The following is a 6,642-nucleotide window of genomic DNA, read 5'->3' as shown; positions in this document are numbered from 1 at the left end:
AACTCACTTAGGGTCAGGGAGTACTACTATGGGACTAGGGTAACTCACTTGCTGTCAGAGAGTACATATAAAGGGCCTAGGATAACTTACTTGGGGTCAGGGAGTACTTATAAGGGACTAGGGTAACTCACTGGGGGTCTGGGAGTACATGTAAAGGGGCTAGGATAACTCACTTGCGGTCAGAGAGTTCATATAAAGGGGCTAGGATAACTTACTTGGGGTCAGGGAGTACTTATAAAGGGGCTATGGTAACTCACTTGGGGTCAGGGAGTACTACTATGGGACTAGGGAAACTTACTTGCGGTAAGAGAGTACATATAAAGGGGCTAGGATAACTCACTTGGGGTCAGAGTGTACATATAAACGGGCTAGGGTCACCCACTTTGGGTCAAGGAGTACTTATGTTAGACTAGCCTAACTCACTTCGGTCAGGGAGTACTACTATGGGACTAGGCGAACACACTTGCGGTCAGACAGTTCATATAAAGGGGCTAGGACAACACATTTGGGGTCAGGGAGTACTTATTTGGGACTAGGGTAACACACTTGGGGTCAGGGAGTACTTCTATGGAACTAGGGTAACTCACTTGAGGTCAGTGAGTACATATAAAGGGGCTAGGATAACTCACTTGGGGTCAGGGAGTATTTATAAAGGTGATATGGTAACTCACTTGGGGTCAGGGAGTACTTCTATGGGACTAGGGTAACTCACTTGAGGTCAGAGAGTACATATAAAGGGGCTAGGATAACTCACTTGGGGTCAGGGAGTACTACTGTGGGACTAGGGTAACTCACTTGCGGACAGAGAGTACATATAAAGGGGCTAGGATAACTCATTTGGGGTCAGGGTGTACTTATAAAGGGGCTACGGTAACTCACTTGGGGTCAGGAAGTACTTCTATGGGAATTGGGTAACTCACTTGGGGTATGGGAGTACATATAAAGCGGCTAGGGTAACTCACTTGGGGTCAGGGAGTACTTATATGAGACTAGGGTAACACACATGGGGTCAGGGAGTACTTATAAAGGGGGATAGAATAACTCACTTGCGGTCAGAGAGTATAAAAAAAGGGGCTAGGATAACTCACTTGGGGTCAGGGAGTACTTATAAAGGGGCTACGGTAACTCACTTGGGGTCAGGAAGTACTTCTATGGGAATTGGGTAACTCACTTGGGGTATGGGAGTACATATAAAGCGGCTAGGGTAACTCACTTGGGGTCAGGGAGTACTTATATGAGACTAGGGTATCACACTTGGGGTCAGGGAGTACTTATTGAGGGGCTAGGATAACTCACTTGGGGTGTGGGAGAACATGTAAAGGGGCTAGGATAACTCACTTGGGCTCAGGGTGTACTTATAAAGTGGCTAGCGTAACTCACTTGGGGTCAGGGAGTACTTATATAGGGGCTAGTGTAACTCACTTGGGGTCAGGGAGTACTTCTATGGCACTTGGGTAACTCACTTGCGTCAGAGAGTACTTATAAAGATGATATTGTAACTCACTTGGGGCCAGGGAGTACTTATAAAGGGGCTAGGGTAACGCACTTTGGTTCAATGAGTACTTATATGGGACTAGCGTGACTCACTTGGTGTCTGTGAGTACTTATATGGGACCAGGGTAACTCACTTGGGGACAGGGTGTACTTATTAAGGGGCTAGGGTAACTCACTTGGGGTCAGGGAGTACTTATAAGGGACTAGTGTAACTCACTGGGGGTCTGGGAGTACATATAAAGGGGCTAGGATAACTCACTTGCGGTCAGAGAGTACATATAAAGGGGCTAGAATAACTCACTTGAGGTCAGGGAGTACTTCTACGGGACTAGGGTAACTCACTTGGGATCTGGGAGTACTTATATGGGACTAGGGTAACACACTCGGGGTCAGGGAGTACTTATAAAGGGGGTAGGGTAACTTACTTTGGGTCAGGGAGTACTTCTATTCGACTAGGGTAACTCACTTGGGGTCAGGGAGTACTTATATGGGACTAGGGTATCTCACTTGCGGTCAGAGGGATCATATAAAGGGGCAAGGACAACACATTTTGGGTCAGGGAGTACTTATATGGGACTAGGGTAACAAACTTGGGGTCAGGGATTCCTCCTATGGAACTAGGATAACTCTCTTGGGGTCAGGGAGTACTTCTATGTGACTAGGGTAACACACTTGGGGTCAGGGAGTATTTCTATGGGACTAGTGTAACTCACTTGGGGTCAGGGAGTACTTACATTGGACTAGGGTAACTCACTTGCAGTCAGAGAGTACATATATAGGGGCTAGGACAACACATTTGGGGTCAGTGAGTACTTATTTTGGACTAGGGTAACACACTTGGGGTCAGGGAGTACTTCTATGGAACTAGGGTAACTCACTTGGGGTCAGGGAGTACTTACATTGGACTAGGGTAACTCACTTACAGTCAGAGAGTACATATAAAGGGGCTAGGATAACTCACTTGGGGTCAGGGAATACCACTATGGGACTAGGGTAACTCACTTGCGGTCAGAGAGTACTATAAAGGGACTAAGGTAACTCACTTGGGATCTGAGAGTACTTATATGGGACTAGGGTAACTCACTTGGGGTCAGGGAGTACTTATAAAGGGGATAGGGTAACTCACTTTGGGTAAGGGAGTACTTCTATACGACTAGGTTAACTCACTTGGAGTCAGGGAGTACTTATATGGGACTAGGGTAACTCACTTGCGGTCAGAGGGATCATATAAAGGGGCTAGGACAACACATTTTGGGTCAGGGAGTACTTATATGGGACTAGGGTAACAAACTTGGGTTCAGGGAGTCCTTCTATGGAACTAGGATAACTCTCTTGGGGTCAGGGAGTACTTCTATGTGACTAGGGTAACACACTTGGGGTCAGGGAGTATTTCTATGGGACTAGGGTAACTCACTTGGGGTCAGGGAGTACTTACATTGGACTAGGGTAACTCACTTGCAGTCAGAGAGTACATATAAAGGGGCTAGGACAACACATTTGGGGTCAGTGAGTACTTATTTGGGACTAGAGTAACACACTTGGGGTCAGGGAGTACTTCTATGGAACTAGGGTAACTCACTTGAGGTCAGTGAGTACATATAAAGGGGCTAGGATAACTCATTTGGGGTCAGGGAGTACATATAAAGGGGCTAGTATAACTCACTTGGGGTCAGGGAGTACTACTATGGGACTAGGGTAACGCACATGCGGTCAGAGAGTACATATAAAGGTGATATGGTAACTCACTTGGGGTCAGGGAGTACTTATAAAGGGGATAGGGTAACTCACTTTGGGTTAGGGAGTACTTCTGTGCGACTAGGTTAACTCACTTGGGGTCAGGGAGTACTTATATGGGACTAGGGTAACTCACTTGGGGTCAGGGAGTACTTATAAAGGGGATAGGGTAACTCACTTTGGGTCAGGGAGTACTTCTATGCGACTAGGTTAACTCACTTGGGGTCACGGAGTACTTATATGGGACTAGGGTAACTCACTTGCGGTCAGAGGGATCATATAAAGGGGCTAGGACAACACATTTTGGGTCAGGGAGTACTTATATGGGACTAGGGTAACAAACTTGGGGTCAGGGAGTCCTTCTATGGAACTAGGAAAACTCTCTTGGTGTCAGGGAGTACTTCTATGTGACTAGGGTAACACACTTGGGGTCAGGGAGTATTTCTATGGGACTAGGGTAACTCACTTGGGGTCAGGGAGTACTTACATTGGACTAGGGTAACTCACTTGCAGTCAGAGAGTACATATAAAGGGGCTAGCACAACACATTTGGGGTCAGGGAGTACTTATTTGGGACTAGGGTAACACACTTGGGGTCAGGGAGTACTTCTATGGAACTAGGGTAACGCACATGCGGTCAGAGAGTACATATAAAGGTGATATGGTAACTCACTTGGGGTCAGGGAGTACTTATATGGGACCAGGGTAACTCACTTGGGGCCAGGGTGTACTTATTAAAGGTCTAGGGTAACTCTCTTGGGTTCAGGGAGTACTAATAAGGGACTAGGGTAACTCACTTGGGGTCTGGGAGTACATATAAAGCGGCTAGGATAACTCACTTGCGGTCAGAGAGTACATATAAAGGGGATAGGATAACTCACTTGGGATCAGGAAGTACTTATATGGGACTAGGGTAACTCACTTGGAGTCAGGGAGTACTTATATTGTACTAGGGTAACTCACTTGGGTTCAGGGAGTACTTCTATGGGACTAGGGTAACTCACTTGGGTTCAGGGAGTACTAATAAGGGACTAGGGTAACTCACTTGGGGTCTGGGAGTACATATAAAGCGGCTAGGATAACTCACTTGCGGTCAGAGAGTACATATAAAGGGGATAGGATAACTCACTTGGGATCAGGAAGTACTTATATGGGACTAGGGTAGCTCACTCGGGGTCAGGGAGTACTTATAAAGGGGGTAGGGTAACTTACTTTGGGTCAGGGAGTACTTCTATGCGACTAGGGTAACTCACTTGGGGTCAGGGAGTACTTATATGGGACTAGGGTATCTCACTTGCGGTCAGAGGGATCATATAAAGGGGCTAGGACAACACATTTTGGGTCAGGGAGTACTTATATGGGACTAGGGTAACAAACTTGGGGTCAGGGAGTCCTCCTATGGAACTAGGATAACACTCTTGGGGTCAGGGAGTGCTTCTATGTGACTAGGGTAACACACTTGGGGTCAGGGAATATTTCTATGGGACTAGGGTAAATCACTTGGGGTCAGGGAGTACTTACATTGGACTAGGGTAACTCACTTACAGTCAGAGAGTACATATAAAGGGTCTAGGATAACTCACTTGGGGTCAGGGAATACCACTATGGGACTAGGGTAACTCACTTGCGGTCAGAGAGTACTATAAAGGGACTAGGGTAACTCACTTGGGATCTGGGAGTACTTATAAAGGGGCTAGGGTAACTCACTTGCGGTCAGAGAGTACATATAAATGGAATAGGATAACTCACTTGGGGTCAGGGAGTACATTTATGTGACTAAGGTAACACACTTGGGGTCAGGGAGTACTTATGAAGGTGCTAGAGTGACTCATTTGGGATCAGGGAGTACCTCTATGGGACTAGGGTAACTCACTTGGGTTCAGGGAATACATATATGAGACTAGGGTAAAACACTTGGGGTCAGGGAGTACTTATAAAGGTGCTAGGGTGACTCATTTGGGGTCAGGGAGTACCTATATGGGACTAGGGTAACTAACTTGGGTTCAGGGAATACATATATGAGACTAGGGTAAAACACTAAGGGTCAGGGAGTACTTATAAAGGAGCTAGGATAACTCACTTGGGGTCAGGGAGTACTTATAAAGGGGCTATGGTAACTCACTTGGGGTCAGGGAGAACTTATTTGGGACTAGGGTACTCACTTAGGGACAGGGAGTTCTTATATGGGACTTGGGTAACTCACTTGCGGTCAGAGAGGACATATAAATGGGATAGGATAACTCACTTGCCGTCAGACTGTACATATTAAGGGGCTAGGATAACTCACTTGGGGTCAGGGAGTACTTCTATGTGACTAGGGTAACTCACTGAGGGTCAGGGAGTACTTCTAAGGGACTAGGGTAACTCACTTGGGGTCAGGGAGTACTACTATGGCACTAGGGTAACTCACTTGGGGTCAGGGAGTACTACTATGGGACTAGGGTAACTCACTTGGGGTCAGGGAGTACTCATATGGGACCAGGGTAACTCACATGGGGCCAGGGTGTACTTATAAAGGGGCTAGGGTAACTCACTTGGGGTCAGGGAGTAGTTATAAGGGACTAGGGTAACTCACTTGGGGTCTGGGAGTACATATAAAGGGGTTAGGATAACTGACTTGTGGTTAGAGAGTACATATAAAGAGGCTAGGATAACTCACTTGGGGTCAGGGAGTACTTATAAACGGGCTATGGTAACTCACTTGGGGTCAGGGAGTACTTATATGAGACTAGGGTAATACACTTGGGGTCAGGAAGTACTTCTATGGGACTAGGGTAACTCACTTGGGGCATGGGAGTACATATAAAGCGGCTAGGGTAACTCACTTGGGGCATGGGAGTACATATAAAGCGGCTAGGGTAACTCACTTGGAGTCTGGGAGTACATATGAAGGGGCTAGGATAAGTCACTTGCGGTCAGAGAGTGCATATAAAGGTTCTAGGGTAACTCACCTGGGGTCAGGGAGTACTTATAAAGGGGCTACGGTACCTCACTTGGGGTCTGGGAGTACTTATATGGGACTAGGGTAACTCACTTGCGGTCAGGGAGTACTTATATGGGACCAGGGTAACTCACTTGGGGCCAGGGTGTACTTATAAAGGGGCTAGGGTAACTCGCTTGGGGTCAGGGAGTAGTTATAAGAGACTAGGGTAACTCACTTGGGGTCTGGGAGTACATATAAAGGGGCTAGGATAACTCACTTGAGGTCAGAGAGTACATATAAAGGGGCTAGGGTAACTCACTTGGTGTCAGGGAGTACTTATAAAGGGGCCACGGTACCTCACTTGGGGTCAGAGAGTACTTATATGGGACTAGGGTAACTCACTTGCGGTCAGGGAGTACTTATAAAGGGCCTATGGTAACTCTCTTTGAGTCATGGAGTAATTATATTGGACTAGGCTAACTCACTTCGTT

The sequence above is a fragment of the Prorops nasuta genome, unplaced genomic scaffold (assembly GCF_024137725.1).
Source record: "Prorops nasuta isolate Cenicafe-Biocafe unplaced genomic scaffold, Cenicafe_Pnas_1.2 PNAS00039, whole genome shotgun sequence".
Taxonomy (NCBI): Eukaryota; Metazoa; Arthropoda; class Insecta; order Hymenoptera; family Bethylidae; genus Prorops; species Prorops nasuta.
Note: the sequence above shows the minus strand (reverse complement) of the source record.